We start from the raw sequence: 22,430 nt of genomic DNA, 5'->3' as shown, positions 1-22,430 counted from the left end.
GGACATGCAAATATGGGGCTAATCATTAATGTTCTGCCTAATCTCACCTTGAGCTAACTTGTGTCTCATCAGTCATCTGGGAAAAGGCTTGGCTTTCATTGCTCTTTGGAACAGCATAACCCCTGATATTGTCAGGTTGAGATCTCCCATCTCCCTGCTCTTTCTTTTGCTTAGTCTTTTTTATGCATCCTACTGAGTTGGTGTTTCTCTTCTAGATCTTTGTGTTGGTATTATCATCTCAACACTTCTATTTCTCTGTTTTCACTCTACGTATCTTGCCTGGCTTTGCCTTCTGTAGTCTGTCACAGCTCAGCAACAGTGTTTGTGGTAAAACTTGGTGAATATCATGCAGCCATTCTGCAAAGTGCTTCAAATTGCAGGTGGCTCAAGCCCTGGTCATTGGTCACCTTAGGGCTTGTTTCAGAAACCTAAATCTAGGCCTTTAACTACCAGTAAGGGAAACTTAAGATGTAGTTATATTAAAGAACAATATCAGTCTCCCCTCAGTTTGTTCCAAGAAGGTGCTGTTCTCCTAGCTGGAAAATGTCTTCTTACATGGGTTCCCTACGCTTCCTAATTTTGATGGGAAGTAATGAAAAGCCTGCACTCTTGGCTGCTCTGAAAGTGTTGATTTGCCTCAATCTTTTTGAAAGCAGCTAATTCTCCTCTTTGTTTATCAAGGAAGTCATTTAGTACAAGATATCTTAGGCTGTGGATTGCCTCAGCTGCAGATTCAGATATTCTTGTGCGGGTTTTGGCTGGAATGGAGTTAGTTTTCTTTATAGTGGATGTGTTTTGGATTTGTGCTGAACACAGTGATGGTAATAGAAATGTTTTTGCTATTGCTGAGCAGGGTTTACACAGAGCCAAGGCCTTTTCTGCTTTTCAGACTGCCAGCCTGGTGAGGAAGTTGGGGCTGCATGGGGAAGTTGGAAGGAGACACAGCCAGGCTGACTCCAAGTGACCAAAGGATATTCCAGACCATATGAAATCATGCTCAGCATTAAAGTGAGGCAAAGAAGGAGGAAGTGAGGAACATTTGGAGTGATAGCATCTGTCTTCCCAAAGAACCATTTATGCGTGATGTGCCCCAGCTCTCCTGGGGATGGCTGAACCGCTGCCTGCCCATGGGATGCAGCGAATTAATTCCTTGTTTTGCTTTGCATGCGTATGTGCTTTTTGCTTTCCCTATGTAAACTGTTTTCATCTCAAGTCACAAGTTTCCAGCTTTTACTCTTCCAATTGTCTCCCCAATGCTTCTGGTGGAGGAGTGAGAGAGCTGCTGAGTGGGACTTGATTGTTGGCTGGGGTTAAACCATGACATATTCTCAGATATGCTGTAACACAAGAGTCACACAAGAGAATATCCTTCCTCAGTTGGCAAACTCTCGTCATATTACAAACTGTCAAACAGAAAACATTCTCTTTCTTTGTAGTGAAAATGACTAGAATCACTCCTTATGCTTCTCCAGATGGAAATCATGTAAATGGAGGTTTTTAACAGAACAAATTTCAACTCAGCTCTCTTAATCACAGACAGTGTGAGACTCCACCTAAAGTACTGTGTCCAGGTCTGGAGTTCTCAGCACAGGACAGATATGGGAGTGGGTTAGAGTGGGTCTAGAGGAAGGCCACAACAATTATTTGATGGCTGGAGCACCTCTCCTACAAAGACAGGCTGGGAGAGATGGGGTTGCTCAGCCTGGAGATGAGAAGGCACTGGGGAAACCTTGTTACAGCCTTCAAGTAGTTAAAGGAGGTTTAAAAAAAAAGAGCAAGAGTGACTTGTTACATGGGCAGACAGTGATAGAACAAAGGGTAACAATTTTAAACTGAAAGAGTAGAGATTTAAATTAAGTTTTAAGAAGAAATTCTTTATTCAGAGGGGAGTGAGACACTAAAACTGTTTGCCCAGAAAAGTTGTGGATGCCCCATCTGTGACAGTGTTCAAATCCAAGTGGGATGGGTCCCTGAGCAACCTGATCTACTGGAAGGTGTCCCTGCCCATGGCAGGGAATGGGGGTGTTAGAATAGATGATCATTAAAGGTGCCTTTCTACCCAAACCATTCTTTGATTCTATGATTAAACAAATCAGGTACAGTCTTATTTCTGTTATATATCAAAGTGTAGAACTACACTTATTGAAGTAGTATCTCTTCATATTCACTATAAATTAACTCCTGCCAATTGCAATACGTATCATGTAGCATACCTAAATTTTATTAGTAAAAAAAAATTTCCTTTTTAAAGTCCATTTATTTCTTAGATTGGTCAAAATTTCAAATCACAGCATTTTGTTTCCATAGGGATTAATTACAAAAACAAGCACTCTGGCAGTCCTCTGCCTTCTGCAATGCAAACTTTCTAAGACATTTGGTACTTAATGTAGAAACGAGTAGGCTGAACCCAACTGTTTGGGTGCTCTGATGTTGACAAAAAAGAATCAGTTGGGCTATGAACAACAAACAGAACTTCTCTGGTGATGAGATTAAACATTTTCTCAAATAAAGAAATTGTAATTGAGCTGCTCTGGTGTGTGGAATTCATAGGTATGAAAGTGCATGGAATTCCACCCTGAAAGGAATCATCTTTGAGTGACATAGAATTTAGCCCTTGAAAAAAAGCATGAAGTCTCCTGATAAAGGATTTACTCCTCAGTCGCTTAGGTGGCTTCTCCAGCCTCCACAATGAACGCAAGCAGCATTGAACACTCTCAGTATATTAATGAGGTTGTTAAAAAATTTTCTACATGTTACAAAACAGGTTATTGTCTTACTGTGAGGCTTATCAGTAAAATCATTATTGGTAGGAAATTTTAGTAAGATCTGTGGCAGGTTTTGTCTGACATCTGAGGATACTTTATCTCCCATTGTTTTGCATGCTAAAATATAATTAAGAGAATGAAATTACAGAGATGTCATGAGGTGAACAGGCCCAGGGGAAACATTCAGCTGCAGAGAGCTATAAACTGCAAATACATCCCTAAAATGTTTATAAAATTATTGAGTAAATGAAAAAAAAGAAATTCCTGATAAATTTTTGGAAGTTTGGAAAGGAGACATAAAGTTGAAATGGTCTAAAGACAACAACAAAAATATTTTCTGTGTGATGAAAATTATAACCAAGAAAACAGGAAAGGAGAGGGAGTAAAAAGATTGCACACAATTAAGCATGAAGGTTGTATAAAAGGGCAGTCCACAGGGAGCGAAAGTGCCATTGCCCTAGGAAACAATGCTATGAGAAGGTAGGAAACTATTTAAGGTGTTTTGTTAGTTTTTAATTGTTTTGGTTTTTTATTATTATTATTTTTTAATTTACATAGTTGCTGGTCGGTAAAGAAAAGAGACACTGTATGCCTAAAAACCCTTGCCTTCCAGCTGGGTTTTCTGCAGTTCTTGTCAAGATGGAATGACAATAAACCAGTGACAGAAAAAAAGGTTTTTATCTCATCCACACAAATCTCTAAGTAGACAAGGATTATAGCAAGGAAATAAATAGAAGCCAGAAACAAAGCAAATAAAGGAAGGGGGAGAAGAAAAACAAATTTGACTGAACTAGTATAGCAGGCCTCAGTTTTATTAGATCTCAAACAAGTTATTTTTAAGTGCTCACTATATTGTTTGCATACGAATATTATAAATAAATACAATAATGCAATCCTCCTGTAGACTCGTTCTTTTATTTGCTACAGGGGAAATTAATGTAAAAGTATGTCAGCAGAAGTAAATCTCAGTAGAACAGACAGCCAAAAAGTAAGGAAAATTTTTCTTACTTTTAGTACTAAGAAATGCTTAGTTTTCCATTTACATCCTCCCAAATGCTGTCTTTAGCAAGACATATATGCTGCATTTTGTGCTCAGATGCCAAAAAGCATGAACAACAACAAAAAAAAATCCATCATGACAAGGGTGAAGAAAAACGTTAGCCCACACAACAGATTTCCTGGGAATGTGGTTTTATAATACAAGATAGATAGAACTGGAAGCAATGTTCAAATCTGCATGCATGTCTTGAGATTTTCTGCACTTACATATATATACCAACCCTGCTTGCAAGTGATAAGGAAATCCTACTCTTCTGCAGAATAAAAACCCCCAACATAATCATGGCCTATTCTTACTTCAATCATATTTTTCTTGGATTTTTTTTTTAACTTTATATATGCCAAAGCATTTTACTGATCTATTGTGTCACAAATGCTAAGAATCTTAGTTATTAGTGAGCTACAAGGTGAATTTCCAGCCTGCCCTTTAATTAGAACTATGATGTGGATGGACATCAGGATGGTGATGTTAATTCCCAGGTTGCTCAGGAACTCCCCAGCCAGCCATCTGCATACATGAGATAACTGATGGTAGACAAAGGACTTTTAACCAGTTGACTGACTACACCACCACCTTTATAATCCAGCATTTCATCCAGAAGGATACTATGAGAGACAGGATCAAAACCTTTGCTGAAGTCCAAAGTCTACTGGCTTTGCTAGATCACCTAAGTGGTTTACCCTGTCATAGAAGGAAGTCAGGTTCAACAAACAGGACCATCCCCTCATGAAGCTGTGCTGTCTGGTACCAATGACTATGTTGTCTCCAGGTGTTTTTCAGTACTTCGCAGAATACCCTTTTCCATGATTTTACCAGGCACTGAAGTGAGACTGGTGGGCCTGAATTTTCTGGGGTTCTCCTTCTTTCTCTTCTTGAAAACTGGGACATTTGTCAGCTTCCACTCACCTGGGACCTCTCTGGATCCCCAAATGCTCAAAAATCAAGTTGCCCTTAAGTCTGCTGATTTTTATATCCCATGTGAATTATCCCAAAGTCTTCCAGGCAGCTTCTGCTGCAGAACTGATCAAACTGTACATAGAACAAATATTTGTAAAGAGGCAGTAGAGAACTCCTCATAGAAATACAAAAAAGGTCATGCAGAACAGCGTTTTGTACATAGTTGAGATATTTGAGAGATGTTTTATATGTAGTTAGGGTAATTGATAGCAGTGAGTTATTCATGTGCTGGAGTGGTCACACAGGATCATGGAGCAGCTGGAATTTTACCCAACCTTGCTGAAGATTCCACTGCAGTGAAGACCCTCATTGCCATCAGCCAACAATTGATCATGCTGTTCAATAGACTTGATTTCCCATATGAATGCTATCTTTTGCCAAGATACTGATAAATTAGTTTTGCCTTTTAACAAACACTTTGTCCATGAGACTGTGAGTGCCTCCCTAAGAGTTCACATACACATAATTACTATAGTAGGATTAATGTGTCTGGAAAAGTGAAGAAAATTTTATTCATGTTTCAGGTCAAGAGAGCATTTGAAGCTCAGCTGCAAGAGAATTGCAAATTTCAGGGACAAAACACAGACCTGAGGAAAAAATTGGCCTAGTCAAATGCAGTCTTTTTGAAATAGGATAGCAAAATTTGAAAAAACAAGTTATTTGTCAGGAAGTCATTAAAGATCTCCAGCTATGCATACTTTCCAATTACTTGACCACACTTTATGAAAGAAGGCAAAGCATAAAAGAAATGAAAATAGGTGGATTTTAAATATGTGGCACTTATATGTAGGCTTATCTCAAATATTCCTGTTCTGTGGATCACAGGGCATTCATGAATGTGGCAAGGGGAGCCTTCTTAAAAATAATGTTGGTGTAATCAATGAGTATCTTACCCAAACATGATGAAAGCTCTAGCATGCTTGATAAAAGGTCTGTCTCTGAACTTTAATAACAGAATCATTAAAATGCTTTACTTATTAGACATATAACCAGTATCAGTCAAGGGATCTGATTTTCAAAAACACCACCTCTATGTTGCCATTTCCATTAACGGGTAAGCGGGCAGGGGACTGCAGTGTGCAGTGGGGTGGGGGATACACCTTCATTTACCTTGATAAAACCAGGTCATATACCTGAAGCAAAAGCAGGAAAATGCTTTTAGATCTGGTGACACAAATGTAGCCACTAAGAACCGGCCTTCCTATTTTCACACAAACCTTTCCATTTGAAGGTAGTGTGCTGGTCTTGCACCATGGAAGTGGTGTTCTAAGATAAGCTGCTAGGAGTTTCCTCAGCATCTGAAAAAATCTAATCAGTAATTAGGTTTGAGAATTGACAGTCTGTTAAACCACTGAGAACACTGATATGCCTCTGTGAACACCCATGTAAAAATGAATGATCCAGGGAATTTCCTTTTTCCCTTCTGTCTGGCAAGAAAGCAACAAGGCTAGCCCAGCCCTCATCTCAGGGAAATTGCTATATTTTGTTTTAAAATACATGTCTCATGGAGTTAAAAAATTCAGATAAGGATAATTAGCTTCATCAACCAGATTCATAATCTTTCCAAATAATACTACCCAGGTACTTATTTAAGCACTAAGTAAAGCTAATTAGTTGCTATCCTTACACAATGGACAGTGGTTTAAATTCTTCTACACTTCTTTTCATGCTTTATTGACTAAAACCTAAGTCAACTATCTCATTAGTTTCTGAGAATCAATTTCTACTTGATATATTTGTAATTTGTATTATAGTGCACTCTATAACTGTGAAATACCTCATACTATCTTCTGGTTTTCTTCTTCGTTCTTGTCTTTCACACATTTTATCTAGTTTACCATATTTAATCTCATCTACATTTGAACCTCTTGAATTTGAAACTCTTGTGAAATAGTGTTTTATTAAAAAAAATCTGAACATTGGTGTCATATCTCAGTGCTGGAGATCTATTACATGGAGAGGGAAAATAAGATGACCACTATCTTTTATTTTAAACAACAATTTTTTTAACACACTTCAAATTAAAAACAATGCATTTTCCACTTTTGACACTAGTGAATCAAGAAATTCTTGAGGTATATCTGAGATTCCATTTTTACTAGTATATTTCTCTTAGCTCAGCCAGTCAATACCATGATACTGTTGGAATGCTGAGCTAAACCTCTCTGAAAATAATTTTTTTACAAAGTATAGTATTTTTCCTCTTGAGTATTTTTCCTCCATTGAGAAAGTGAAAATTAAAATCTTGACTAATATTTCTTAGTAATCTTGATTTCAAAAATAAGATAAATTTGAAAAATGGGATTTCATTTGTTTCAAAAAAGTCAAAAAGTTAGAGACAGATATTTACCTTTTTTAGACTATCACAAAGACATTAGAAACTGTTGTAGGAAGCAATTAGCCCTCAGTAGATCTAATCATCTGGGATACTTCAGAGATGTGCCTTCATATGATTAGCTTGGCCTCTCTTGCAGTGGTGTTTAAGCAGAAAAAATCTTTTTGTGTATTGAAATAACCTTGAAACTCCAATTCTATGATACATAGTCATGTAGTCTATTTTTAAATGTTCACTACATCCCACACTTTTGAATTAGCATAAATATTGTCATTCAGAGTTTCTTTGTACTCAAATACAAAAGCATCCAATTAAGCCAAAGCTTCCAGATATACGTGACAGCACATAACCTCTGTGGAAAAATCCAGGCCAAAATCCAAAGATACCAAGAGTTAAAGTCAGTCCTTTACTTAAGTATGGACTACCCATTACTATTGACTGAATACTCAGCCCATTGTATCTCATTATTTGTCTATTTTAAGTGAAATAGAAGCTACAGTTTCACTTAGCTGGACCCACTGCCAACAGTACAATTTGATTTGAAAACTAATACTTTGTATGACTTTGTACTTGGGTAACTAGAGAGGATTGTGGCATTACAAGAAGACAGTAACAAGGACAGATAAGTTTGTACCCATTGCCCTTTACCTCGCAAGGTTTGTCACAAGGATGGATTAATGTTGTACTATTTTCTGTTCTCATTATGCTCTACCTAAAAGAGAATGAAGCATCAGAATTTTAATTCCTCCTGTTTCTAACACTTAATAATGTTCTGCAGTTTCTAGTAGAATGATGGGATTTTTTTCTTCATTCAGTGCTTTGTTTTGAGTAACTTAATTGTTTGAGACACTCTGATAGGGTTTAAGTTCTGTTGTGCATATTCTGATTCTCATAAACATATAATTATAAATTATAAATAATATAATAAATAATGGTCAGATAAATTTCTTACCATTGTGAACTAGATAAAGAACAAACACATACAATACTGACATGCAGTTATGAAGATACTACACTCCATGCTTTATTTTGAGCTTGATTTTGGGAAGCAGTTTCAATTTTCTGCCTATGATAATTTGCAAGCATAATTAGTCAGGTACATTATTACCTGGCTTGTTCTCTGCAACACTAATGAAGTAATGAAGTCAACACTATAGTCAACACACAATGAACTTCCAGCAGTCCCAGGTATGAAGGTAAATGCCGAACACAGGGAAAAACCCCACCAAACAAACATCTTTGTGAACCTTGTGATAAAAAATACAATATTAACCCATTTATAGAGGTTGTATAGTTGTTTCTAATTTTGGCAGCTTCAATTCAGATAAATCTCTTTAGAGGCATATGATTTTATCTGGCTATTTACAGATGCAACCTCTCTATTTTGACTATAAAAGAAATTTATATATCTGAAGTCTTTTTTTTTCTTTTTTTTCCTATAAAGGCACATTTAGAAATATGCCACACAATAGTATATGAGCATCCATATCATATCAATACTTGTCTGGGGCATTTTAAAAAGCATCCATATTCAACGGTAGTCAATTGAAGCAATAAGTCCCAAAAACCAAAAGCGTTTCAGTTTTGAGGTGTTCACAAGTCTACATTAGCATACATTTGTTTGGTCTACAATCAGAATGTTCATTTCTGTGTACATTATTTCCTTCAAAAGAGAGTGTATCTTCCAGCATGCATATAGATCAGTCACTTTGTCTGTCTTTCACTTCAGATTGATTACAATTGAATTACTCACAGATTTCACAGAATATTCTTTGTTGCAAGGGACCCACAAAGATCATTAAGTCAAGTTCCTAAGTGAATGGTGAATTGTACAGACTGTAAATTTGGTGGTGCCTTGAATATCTTTGTTGTGTGATTTTTCAGAAAACTCAAGCTGACCTAAAACTTATTCCTTGATAGCTTGTATTTCATTTTGTCGTTTTATTGGTAGATTTCAAGTTCCAAACTAAAAAATACTTGAGGGTTAATAAACAGAGGAAAAAAAAAAGCAAATATTGCATGGGCAATAAAAAACTAAAATAAATCTTAAGTACTTTCCATGTGGTCTGAAATGAATCCCTTTTTTTCAATTTAAGAAAAGAAAAAAAGGTTTAGTTAGACTCAAGAATGACAAATTTCACCTTAACAAATGCACATTTGTTCTGGTATTGTATGAGAGGATAATAAAGATGTCTTGTAAAACATTAAGCAGAAATAGTATATATCAGATGTATGATAACATCCCTTGAATTTTTATTTTGTCATATTGAGCAATCTTCTTAATTTGACAATATTTATTAAATTAAAAAGAATAGATTTCATGTTTATGCTTTCCTTTCTAATTTATGGCTGGAACTAATTATTTCTCTACTATTAATCCAGGATGCCAAATAACTGAGCCATTCACAAATTATAGTTTTTTTAATGGTTGTGTAGAGTCTTCTATAAGCCCTTTCACAGCTGCATAAATTTACATTTCATAACAAACAATAAGACAGAGGCTTGAAGAAAAGTTTTACAGCATTCTATTATTTTGTGAACATCTCAACTTGTCTTTGTAGGTTTTGTAGGTATTGTTTTAATTATCACTATTATTGTTTATTTTCAATAATATGACCACCAAGTCATGGGTTCTTCTGTGAAGCCAAGTCAAGGGAGGCTGCCCAATTGAACAGCCACTGAGTCACTAGTATATGAAATCCTCATAGCAGTCCCTTTGTGGTTACCTGTACTCTTCAGAGAACCCAGTGTGGTGTTACAAAGGACAGTAACATGAAGTGTAACTCTGTCTTTACCATCTCTGCTACCATACATTCAAAAGAGAGAGAGAGCACTTAACACCAATTCCCTCCTGACTTTGCTGAACAGAGGAAACTGTGGCAGCACAAGTTACAGGTTTCTGTGCCACAAATGCTTTTAGTCATCTGATCTGAACACATTTCTCTAACAAAAAGAATGCATGAAGATATGGGATTCCTGGTTTTTCAAAGATAGAACATAACAAAGGGAGGGGAAAAAATGTAGCAAAATGCTTTAGGTTGCAATGCAAGATGTAACTGAAAGTATGTATTCTCTTACCATCTGTTAAAACCAGGTGGAGTAGGTATCTTCTATTAATGGGCCAGCTCTTAAAACCAGGTGGAGCAGTTTTCTTTATCCCTTCCATGACTCATTCTCCCTCCAGGGAGATATCTTCTGTTAATGAGCCATTGAGTCTCACTGCATGGCTGAGGAAAATTACATCATCCCATTGTGAGATGCTCTGCTCAGGGAGAGGAGCCAAGGATTCCTACCTGGATATAATCTGAGATTTGGAACACCACAGACAGCCTTTTCCCACTGGATTCCCAGAAGGAAGATCAGACCTGTCTGCACCAGCACTGGGCCTCCAGAGGAAAACTACACCCTTCTTCAGGATCACCACTTCAATAGAACCAAACCTGTCGCTCCAGGAAGACTGCAACCACCATTTCAATTGGACTGCTACCAACACCCTGACCCACAGGGTGTCAGGTCATATTCTGACTCTGTCAGTGTTTTGTTTTGTTTGTTTGGTTTTTGTTGGGTTTCTTTTTGTACTACTGCATTTTTATTTTAATTTTCCTAGTAATGAACTGCTATTCCTATTCTCATATCTTTGTCTGAGAGCCCCTTAATTTTATGCTTATAGTAATTTGGAGGGAAGGGGTATGCATTTTCAATTTCAAGGGATACTCCTGCCTTCCTTACCTGTCTTTTCAAATCAAGACAAAACCCAACAAATTAAAAATGCCAACAAACAAACAAAACAAAAATTCCAAAGTCAGCCTGTACATTTGACAATACAGAAAATCACCTGACACTATGGAAGCAATACAGAATGCCGTCACTTGTGAATTAGAACTTGGGCATTTTCCTGAGCACTTCTTTTCTCCATTATACTAGAGCAGTATAAAAGGAAAGATATTATTTTTCCTCTCAAAATCCTCAGATGACACCAAATTACTGGTAAAATGCTAACATACTCCTACTGAAAGCAAATCACAGTGGTTGTCAAGAAAACTGGAGACTGACAAGAGAAAATTTAACACCACAGGGCACTTACAAATATGAATTTTGGAGCAGAGGTGTTGATTGGATGGCCTAAACTTCTGGTTCATCTTTGAAATTGAAAATTCACCATCATCCATAGGCACATTGCAGAAACTTCTCTCTTGAAGCATAATTCGGCTTTAATAAGAAAATCTTAAAACTAAGAATTAAGATGGGCAAATTTATAGCATTGTGATTACTGTGAACTCCAGAACAGTTCTATACTGATCTGATTAAATAGAATCCGCGTGTTGAAAATGACAGCTGCTGTCTTTTTTGTATATTAATGTATATAGTACATTTCATGGTTATTGCAGAGCTTTTTTAAGGACTGAACCTGAACTTATTATTTTGCTTTTCTTAGGTCAAAGCTGCTGCAAAATAAACACCTTCACTAAATCAAGTTGAGAGATAAAATTAGTTCAATAAATCTATTTATTTTTAGCTTATATCGTTCTCTAATTTTACATAGCCAGATTTCATGTTTACATAGCCAAATGTCATGTAAGGTTTGCAGATAGCATTACACCTTCCAAGGGATACATTCAGTAAAACTGCCTTTGGGACCAACTAGTCAAATTCCAAACATCTGATTGATTTGGTTTTTATAGCTCTTCCTCATTTATTGTGTGCAAATATGCACAAGGAAAGACTTTAGTGTTCTGATATGTTGGAGAATTGCTATTTTTTCATGGAACAAAATGTATTTGCAAACATTAAAGAACTATTTCTGCTGAAAGGGTAACATCTACTACAGCAATCACTACAATGGGTGATTCTGCAGAAATCCCCCTTGACCTTGGAATTCCTTTATCTTATATGATTTAGTGCTACTTAATCAATTTTCAGGAGAAAATGGAACTTTAAAAAAACACTGTGTGGCTACTTGCCATAGGGGAAGTTTTCCCTTTTGTTAGAGGGCTCAAGGTTCTTTAATTTTTTTTCCCCTTCTCTCTTTTTTTGGCTCATTTGACCCATATATAACATTAAGCAGCTCCCTGGCTGACAGACAAGGCCATCTCATCATAAGGTAAATGCTGATATGCTCCATTACACAGTAAGTTTAAAATCACAGCCACAATGAGAAGGTTGTACTCTGAAATTAAATGCCTCTTCTGGAAGGTATCAGCCACTAGCTAAATACATGAATGTTATCATCATACTGTGAAGTTCCCATACCTTCTTAGTGATTTCTCATAGGTAGTTGCTCACAGCACTGACTCCTCCTTCTTCACAGCACAACCAACAAACCACCTCCCCTCCTCACCCAGCTAATCCACTCTTTTGTAGCACTCATCCTTATTGGACACAGCTGTGGCCTGTTAAGGGCAGGCCTGTTCCTAATCTTTGGTGATCAGTATAGCTGCAACTCCTCGGGTCGGAGCCTACCTTCTGCACTATTTTCTTACGTTCTATCCCTCCACACAAGAATAGGGCAGAGCCCACGTAGCCCAGCAAAGGTTTCAGAAGAACTTCTTGTACGTCCACCATGGATTATTCTCCTTTGCATGATTACATTTCTTTGTGTTCATTCTCTCCCATTCCATAATTACTTCTCACCCCACAGATAGAAAAGATGAAATTTCTTTTCCCCCTTTTCCAGCATGCAGACATACACTAGCAGGTTGTATGTAGAAAAGTAGAATTTTTTACCATGAAAATGTCACAGTTTTGTGGAAATGTTTTATTTTCTTCATCCATATTTGGTCCTCTCTTCTATCTGATATTCCCTCCACCCACAGTATCAGCATCTACAGCTAGACTTATATAAGCTATCACACTGTTTTTCATAGCTGGTCACAGCAGATGCCAGTCTCAAAGTTTGGAGGATAGCATAGAAGACTCAGAGATTACATAAAAGAAATGTAATCTTTCTACAGGTGTAGCATATGATAGTTCTTCTCAGGAAACAGTATCACCAAATAGGGAACTATTGCCTGCAACATATTCAGATTATATATATATGTATATATATTTAGTACCTCACATAGTCTACACTTTTTGAAAAGCATCAGGAATGAAAATGAAGTCTGGCACCCTTTGATAATTACACCTACTCAGAAGTAAAAACAGAGTGGATTCAAAGGTAGGAATATTTTAAGGAAAATAAAAACCCATGGGCATTATGGGGAGATATTGTTGGCAGGGGAGGTATGGAAAAGAAGGAAATTTTACAGTAGGGTTCACACTATACTAAATAATGTCAATATTATTATATAGATAATGTTAAATTTTAAGTAGTTATGTGCCACATGCATGAAAGTCTCAGCACTGTTGAAAAACAGAAGCATTAAGTTTGGATGCACTGACAAACCACTATGTATTCCATAGCAATATTATTCTGCCAGTGGGGTTTAATTTCATACACTGAAAAAAAGCTCCAAGTTTTGAAACAAAAATTGTTAAGAGTCACCATAATATCAAAATATTAAAGAATTTAGAGAGAAGGCAGTAAAAAAAAAAGGGGTCAGAATACCTTATAGGAAGAGTTAATCACGTGTGATATTGAAACAGCAGAAATGTGACAAAATAAAGTTTTATGTAATGTAATGTCATGAGCTTTATGCTTTTCATTGTAATAAGAATATCTCTAAGTTAGTATGGTATGAGAAGATGTATCATCTGTCTATATGAAAACTCTAATCACATTATTGTGTATAGGACTAATGAGTTATAGTTAATAATTATGTCCACTGGTTTGAGCATCTTTGCTGAAGAATAAGATTTTCAGACATGTATGGTACAGGGAAGCAAAGAAATAGACAGATAACACCTTTCAAGTGAGAGCCTGGACCACAACACCATTGCACACCAGTACAAGTTCACATTTAGTCTGAAATATTACAGAGCTTTGAAAAAAGAAAGATATATTCAAATATTTTCATGAAACTCCTGAGTATTTAATCAAATAATCTTTCAAATTGAAAAGATTAAAATTAAAATTACAATTTTTTTGCTAGCTTGGATCGATTTTAAAAATGTTTTTAGCTTCATTCTTCTTTTTCCTGTCATGATACATAGTACTGTGTATTCAAGGAAAGTTGTTCATTGTACTTTTATTTTTCTGTAATATTCAGAACTATCACCTCATTTTAAATGGGGAAAATTGCTTTATTCCAAGTACAAACCATGACTATATTTTGCAAGTCTACTTGGAAGAGTTAACAGGAAGATGGAAAATTATAATTTCTCAGGCACATTTTCAAAGTTCAAATTCAAACTTTATTGGCAATAAATAGACAAACTCAACATCTGACATTTTATTTAGTGATAGGCTTGATTGACAAAGTTATAAAACTCAGTCTTATTCAGAATATTCCTGACACTTTGAGTAGCTATGATTTGAGAAGGTTGTTTCAGCTTCACAAGTACAGCAAGATTTTGAGAAGACCTCAAGGCCAGATTTTTAAGTACTCTTCCTCTAAAACTGGAAATAATTATTTTAAAATAATATTTTTTCTTCTAAAGGAAAAAAAAAGAGCAAAACGCAATAGCTCCAATCATAACACTTAGGATATACTTTTCTAATTGAATCTCTTTTGGCAATCTTTTGGCCAATTAGAGTGCTAAAGGGGAGCTTTAGGAAACATGACCTCAGCCAGAGGTGCTGAGTCTTTTTTAGCTTTTACCAGTTTGATCTTCATGAAATTCAGACACTACAATTTTTCACATCTAAAGAAGAAAAATGAAAAAAAAATTATATGATCAGTTGTACAGTTGATCCTTTAATACAGTATCTATACACATAAGAGATGTATATATATATAGAGATAAGTATATATACATAAATATATGTGTTGCCTGGTCAGTCACATCTGAAGATTCTGAGGGATTTTTTAAACTTAAGGACATAAGGATTATAAGCAACTGCAATAAGGCACCTAACACGATGGAATCCAAACTGGAATTGAAATTTCCTTCAAGTTTAAACAAAGTACAATGTTTAAACATCATGATCACTTCTTGGATTTTTTTAAACTCAAAGTTTTTAGTAACTCCTGTGCTTATAAAAAAAAATTTTGCTCACATTTTACTGTGTAACATCAGAATTCAAGCAAGTTGTATATGTTCAGCATCTCTTCCACATTTGCATAAATACAGGTAAAATGAATAACTAACTTTCAGACTGGTGACCATGGACTGACTTTTTGCAAGGACGAGGTTTTGTACCAGCAAATACACAAAAGGAAGAGGCTTTCCAGTTGTAATAGCTCAGTTGTGAGATGAGATCTAATTTGAGATATGTCCTCAAGCAGTAATTTTCTTTGAAATAAGGAGCCTGACAACTTTTCTTTCCCATTCAAGACAGTGCAAGATAAATTGCAGTAAAACAGATTCAACAGCATTGTGAAAGCCAAATACTCTTTAGGAGACTACTCAGCAGACAGAAAACTGTTCACAAAGGTTTAATCAAGCTACTGGAGGATGGGTTGACTTAGGAGTGGGCTAAAGCGTTTTACTTCAGGACCCATGCACTTAATGACCATCTTTTTAGCTATTAGCTCAGCAAGAGACTGGCCTCAAAATGCTTTCTGTAGACATAGAGACAGATGTGCTTAGAGAGGAAGACAGTACATATTCCTTCTGGACAGTAAGGCCAAGTGTCTGTCTATGAGTTAAAATGTTAATCATGCTGAAGCTCTCTATTCAAGCTACAACCCGAGCTATAATGGTCTGTTGAGCAAAACATAGGGGTGGCAGGTATGTTAGATGGACAAGGCTGAAATATGACTGGGGCTTGTATCCATCATATGAAGACAGAAAAAAAATTTCCTCCATCTCCAAGATCCTCAAAACTACATGCATATAGATGCAGACAGATAAAACGACAATAGATGAAAAAACAAAGGATGTAATTATGGGTGGCACAATTGTTATAATGGATGGCAGCTCCCTCCACCCTGAGTCATCAAAAATTGCAGAAAATAAGGAAACCAAGGAACTACTTAAGAAGATAAGGAAATAATTTCTTTATTCATTTCTTGTAGAGTCTAGTTTTGTAACTCTGAGCAAGGTAGGTGAAAAATAATTTATGTGCACTGTTAACATGTGTATAAGATTTTTTTTCAGATAGTTTCAGCTATAATTATGTGAATGAGAACCCGAAATTATTATTGTCATTGCTCAGCTAATATGCAAAATTAAGAACCTAAGAGAATAGATATTACTATATTCATCTGATGTTCATTGTATAAAAACTTATTTCAAGAAGTCCACCCCCTTCATACATACATATACATAGAAAATATGCAAAGGAAAATAATGCACACATTAAATAATAAAATACAGTATGTGGTTATCTAAGAAAATTGTTGATTATCCACATTTGTTTGTTTTTACTTAAGGAAATGACCATTGTAGGAGCATAGATTATGGGACATTAGGATTGGTGCCGCAGCCAAGCCTCATCCCTAATAGGACACAGCTGTGTAAAACAGGTGACCATTGTTAGGAGAAAAATATCACAGAATGCTGAGGTGCATTGACATCACAAAAGAGTAAAAAGGCACACAGGTGTGGTGCATGTGGTACAGGTGAGGGTATAAAAGGTGTACTGGGGAATAGTAGAGTGTTGATGCTTAAAACCATTCTTGGTGTTGGTTGTGAGTCCTCCATCAGACCACTACTAGCTTTAATGATTGAAGGGAAAAGATGATTATGAAAACTGATAGCTCATATAAGATTAGGTTCTGTTGCCTTTCTACACAGTGAATTTATTCAGGTACATGCCAATGAGACAAACTATGTTGTAAGGTGTTATTCAGTGTGACTGAGTCTCGCAACTTTGGGTTTAAGTCTAATTTAAAAAGCCAAACAGCTGTTGGAAAACAGCTATTAAAAATGTATATAACAACAGGTTAAAACTCAGAGAAGTGACTCAAATTTAAGCCAACAAGGCTTCCTAGTCCTGCAGCACCTCAGTAACAAGTCTGCGTGCAATTAATATTTAAGTTCTGTTTCAAATATGTTTCTTTTAAATTCTGAACCTGAATAAGCAAAGAAGGAGCAACTGATTTTCTTCATATCCTCTAGTCTTAAATTAAATTTTATAGATTAGATGGTATAGAATATGTCAATATTCAATTCTTTTAGAGAAATATGATAGCGCTAAGGCTTTGCACAACTGAGGGCAATCACAGTCTATTCACTAGAAGATTACATTCACATGCATTTAGGTTAAATACAGCAAAGATGGATAGGTCATGTGATGACTTAATATATAATGGAATTTCTAACATTTTAAACAGAAATGTAATGCCAGATATGTGCTAAATTATCACTTTCCTGTCCACACTGCCAGCATGCATTGATATCCAGCAAACATATTTGAAGCGTGCCATAGATCAGTTAAACCTTGCTTAAGTTTAAATTAATTTTCACTTTGATCCCACAAATATCTTTTTGTTCTGTCTCTGGTGTATTTGAATAGTACAAGAAATTAAGACTTTTAAGAAAGAAATGTGAACTCTGATGTTGGACATGAGATAACCCTGGCACAATACTATAGAAGCTTAAATGGATCATATAATTGGCAAATATTGGTAGAACTGAAAGTGCTTTCACTTTATATTGGGAAAAAACAGAAGCAGGAGAGCAGAAATAGGGTGAAGAAAAATGACTGATAGAAGAATTTGGAGGACAATTATTTACAAATATTGTTTCTCAAAAGCTCATGGAACAGGTTTGTCATTATAACATTTACTCAATTAAATAAAAACAAAATTTAATTAAAATACAACATTTGATAAAATCATTAAATATATTTTCTATTAAATAATACATAATTCCATAGTCTTTATTTTGCAAAATAAATTTCTGATTATGTCAACATATGTAAATATAGAATTCTCATAAAGTCATAGTGTTTTATTATGTAGAAATAAACAGAAAATAGATTATTCCTATGTATTAATTTATTAGATTTTTTTGAAATACATTGTTGGAAATCCAGAAAGCAGAAAAATTTCCTGAGAATCTAAAACATCCTCACCAATGTAACTGAGGCATGTGAGACTGCTTATAAAATGTGTCAAGTTAATGGAACAAAAATGCTGTAAATGAATTGAAAGACTCAACCTTGTAAACCCAAACCCAGATTTAGTAATTGAACCTGTTTTCAGCTTACATGTAAGAAGGAAATTATAGTCTCTCTATAATATTTGTGTGTTTAATACTGGACCATAAGGAATTTGATCTAGAAGGCAAAGTGTAATTGACTAGGGTCTTATATAAAAGACCCCAAAAAAATGTTCTTTAATATGATCTCAAAACTCAGAATGCTCAAAAACTGGTAACACAGTGGATAAAAAACAATTTTTAATTAGCATGTGAAAGAAAATATCTGTTAGTTATTAGATAACGAAAAAGAGAACTAATAAAGCAGTTCAGGTGTCCACTGTGGTTTCATGAAAGTCATTCATCTCTCTTAGAAAATCTGTTTGATGGAACTGTCAGTTCTAAACCTGAAATTAAAGGCAAAGTTTATTAGCTCCTGTGCCTGAAGAAAAATAAAATCTGAACAAAAAGCAATGTCCTAAACAAGTTTTTGGAGGGGAACCAAGACACATAAACAATAACAAACTGAGAATTGAAGGAGATGCTGTTTCTTTGTTTTCAATGATATATACTCATACATATTTAAGTAGTTGGAACACTGATAGAAATCCATCTCTGACATTTACATGAAGGGCTGGAGTAGAAATTCTTATTTTTAAGCCTGGAGATGTTTCTTTTATAAATGAAATTACAGGGCACTGCCAGACCATATACTGTAGATGGTATAATTTAAGTTTGATATAGAAAGACTTTTGATACGTGACAAAGGCTATTAGTTGTGTTTTTTTCAAAAAAGAACGTGTCAAACATTTAATGCAGCCACTCAGTAGCAGAAAGTCCTCATAAATTCTCTGCAGCATACCAAAGCTTCTCTCAGGTTTTCATACATTTCACTATTTTCTTCCATGTTGCCTTCTTAAGTGCTAGCAGGAAAATCCCTTGGAATTGCATCCCCAAATTGCAAGTAATATCACATTGCTGAGAAATACAGCAGACCAAGTTACAAGATAAAAGAAAGGAGGATCAAATACAGCTCAAATACAGCTAAAATACAAAAGATGAAATGAAAACAGATGATAGCAGCCTTAGGTTGCTCTTTACAATCCTTATTCAGACTGGTCAACAGCAGTGAAACTATACATGGCTATGAAACAAAACCACTCTACCTAAATGCAGACTTAAATTTTAGTTTGATAAAGCGAACCATGATTGATAGATTTCAGTAGAACTGTAATTTGTTTTAAGCCACACAATATAGTTTTAGAAATGCTTTCTGAATAACTAGTATGGTTTGTAAATTTAAAACATCATACTACCTCCCAGGTAGGTTTTCCTGCACATTTTCTAGCTGGAATATATTTGCTGTGATGAATGTAGACAAGTAAGAAACTGCAATAATAATGGGCCATGTTTCATTCTCTTTATCCATCTGAAAAGTTAATCTAACTGGAGAATGAAAACCAAATGACATGGACAGGAAGAAATCCGATTGTTACTGTTTGAGACATCCTGACATCATAATAAAATTTTAATAATTTCAGACTAAATAAATATTTTAGGGTTTTGAATGTTCAGCTCCTCCTCAACATAAATACATGGAAAACAGCAATGACAAAGAAATCACCAATGTGTTAGCCTTCTGCCTAACATTATTTGTGTATTTACCCATTTGCATGATCTCTAGGTTTATGTATGTACAGCTATAATCTCTTGGCCCACAAAATATATGCACACACAGCTCTTTTACTGGCATCATGAAAATAGTGGAAACCGTTCTACTTCCCAGGCTGAATCTTGTATTTATTACTTGAGATGTGCTTCCCTCACTAGACATCAGTTAACAAAAATTGAAGTTCCGTAAGCTAATAATTTATGTTTCTGTGGGAACTGATAAGAGACAGATAAGCTGTGGTAATGTCAAATTGTCCTTAACAGGTACTGGCCCTTGGTGTAAAGTAGAGAAATAGTTTAAATAACTACTTACAATTAGTTTTCTTTTCTTTTATCTTCTCTTCTTTTTCTTCTTTTTTTTTTTTCAAATATTTAAAAAAAAAAAAAAAAACAAATACTAAAAAACCTAAGCATTTTAATTCAAATGTTTCTATCAGCATCTGGAATAGCATTTCCAGTCCATTAATCACAATCAGAAACACTCTGAATCCAAATATAAATCTATGTTCTGTCAAAGCCAACTGTAAAAATATAGGGGTTTTTAGAGCACCTTGACTGCAAATTCTCTGGTCCCCTCAAAATCATGACACTATCTCTGCTGGTATCCTGCATGGTAAGTGAGAATTTCTCTGAATAAGAAATTCGCATAATAAGGTAAAATCAGCATAGGATTTGGAGACATTAGAGAAGTTAAGAGGTGTAGGTGGTGTTACCATAGCAAAACCCATTTCTGCAGTCTAGTTCCCTAACTCCCTGGAGTACCTTCATACCTTTTAACGAAGTTGCTGGTTCTTCTTTCTGTTTTCCTAGCTATGCATCATTATGTACACTTGTAAGAAAATAGGTTTCATGGTCGAGAGTTCTCAAGTTTCTCCTTTTAAACCACATCTGAAGACAGAATTTGAGGGTGTTTTTTACACTTTGTTTATAATGACAATTCATCTGGTTCCTCTAAATGTAACGCTGATGTCTTGAACACTGGATTATGACTTCAGGCTGAGAATCAGCAGCAGTAGCAGATGCACTCCCGAAAAACAAAGATCCTGTTTTCATGCAAATGCTCCTAGTAGTAAAGGACAATGGAAGATAAATATTGAAAAATATATAATATGGGAACAGAATGGCTTGTAAACAGTGCTTTCAGAGTCAGCTGCTCTTTAAGCAAACTAGAATAGAGTAGCTCTAGAGACACATTACATGATTCAGTGTAATTACTAGCTTGTTCAAGTAAGTGCGTTTTATCTGATTCTAATCTGAATCCTTCAGTTCAGCTATATGGTACAATGATCTACTTTGCATTTTGGAAAATGTACCATAGAGTTACACTGACAATACATCTTCACAATTTCATAAAGTATTTGATGTTATGACAGAAAAATGAAATACAGAAGGGATTTTCAGCAAAGTAATATTTTCAGAGTGATGAGAAGAGTTTGGAGACACTGTAAAACACTTTTTTTTTTAGTTAAAAACCACAAAAATTTACCTTATTTGCAGTTACTTTTATTAATTTCCTTGGAACATTTTCTGGGGTGATTTTTGTTTCCTTGCAATGTTCCCAGAAAGCAAAAATCTTTTTCATATTTAGACATCATTGTACACATACGCTTTATGTATGTGTTTTTTCCCTTGAAAATATCCTAACCACTAAGATATTTGATATGATGATATCACAGGTATCAATCACATCATTTTCACTCATTTTTTTCTTAAATGGAACATGACAAAGTAAGAGAAAATCAAATAAATTAGACCAGAAAAAGGAAACAAGGATTCTAGAAAATGTATAGCTCAAACAGTTGGAGTGAGAAGCCCAGCATAATTTTCCTTGTGTTATGAGTGCTGTTTTTACATATCACATGTAAATTGTTGTCCAGAAAAGCTGTTGATACCCCATTGTTGTGTTGTGTCTGTATAAGTTGGACTGTTCTGTTCCCCCTGTCATGTTCTGCCCTGGTTCTCCCTTCCCTCCTTTATGCTGCCAGTTATCCCAACTCCTCCCCACTTGCCTTGGGGATCAATGTACCCTTTCTCAAATCCCTCCCTGGTGCCCTGTCCTTCACTTGGCGCTCCCACCCTTCTCTCTAGAACTCTCTAGACACTTCCAGCTTGAGCATCGAGTGATTGGCTCAGGGGCTGGGGCCCCACCCTCAAGTTATCCCCATTGGTGTTCTCCCTAAGTCAATCTTTTGTATCCCACTCCCCTCTGAAACCCTATTCATCCAAGGACCGGCTCCTCCCTTTTTTCCCTCCCTCCTTATAAGCTGTTGCAACTTCCCCCTCTTTCTCTTTGGCTGTCAGTTCCCCTGTGACCCAATAAATTTGGATTCACCACAGCTGGAGAGCGCTCTCTTATTTCTGCTGACTGTAGCCACAAGCCAAGCCACGTCCTACCACAAGGTCACGCTGCTGTCACAGCACAGAGCGTTTGCCTCAGGTGCTGTCCTGAACCACGGAGATCGGGATAGAGCCCCCGTGCTGCTAGCGGTGCTGGATAGCTGGCCGGGATGTCTGA

Source organism: Agelaius phoeniceus, chromosome 3, assembly GCF_051311805.1.
Source record: "Agelaius phoeniceus isolate bAgePho1 chromosome 3, bAgePho1.hap1, whole genome shotgun sequence".
In the NCBI taxonomy this organism is placed as follows: Eukaryota; Metazoa; Chordata; class Aves; order Passeriformes; family Icteridae; genus Agelaius; species Agelaius phoeniceus.
This window is presented reverse-complemented; position numbering follows the sequence as displayed.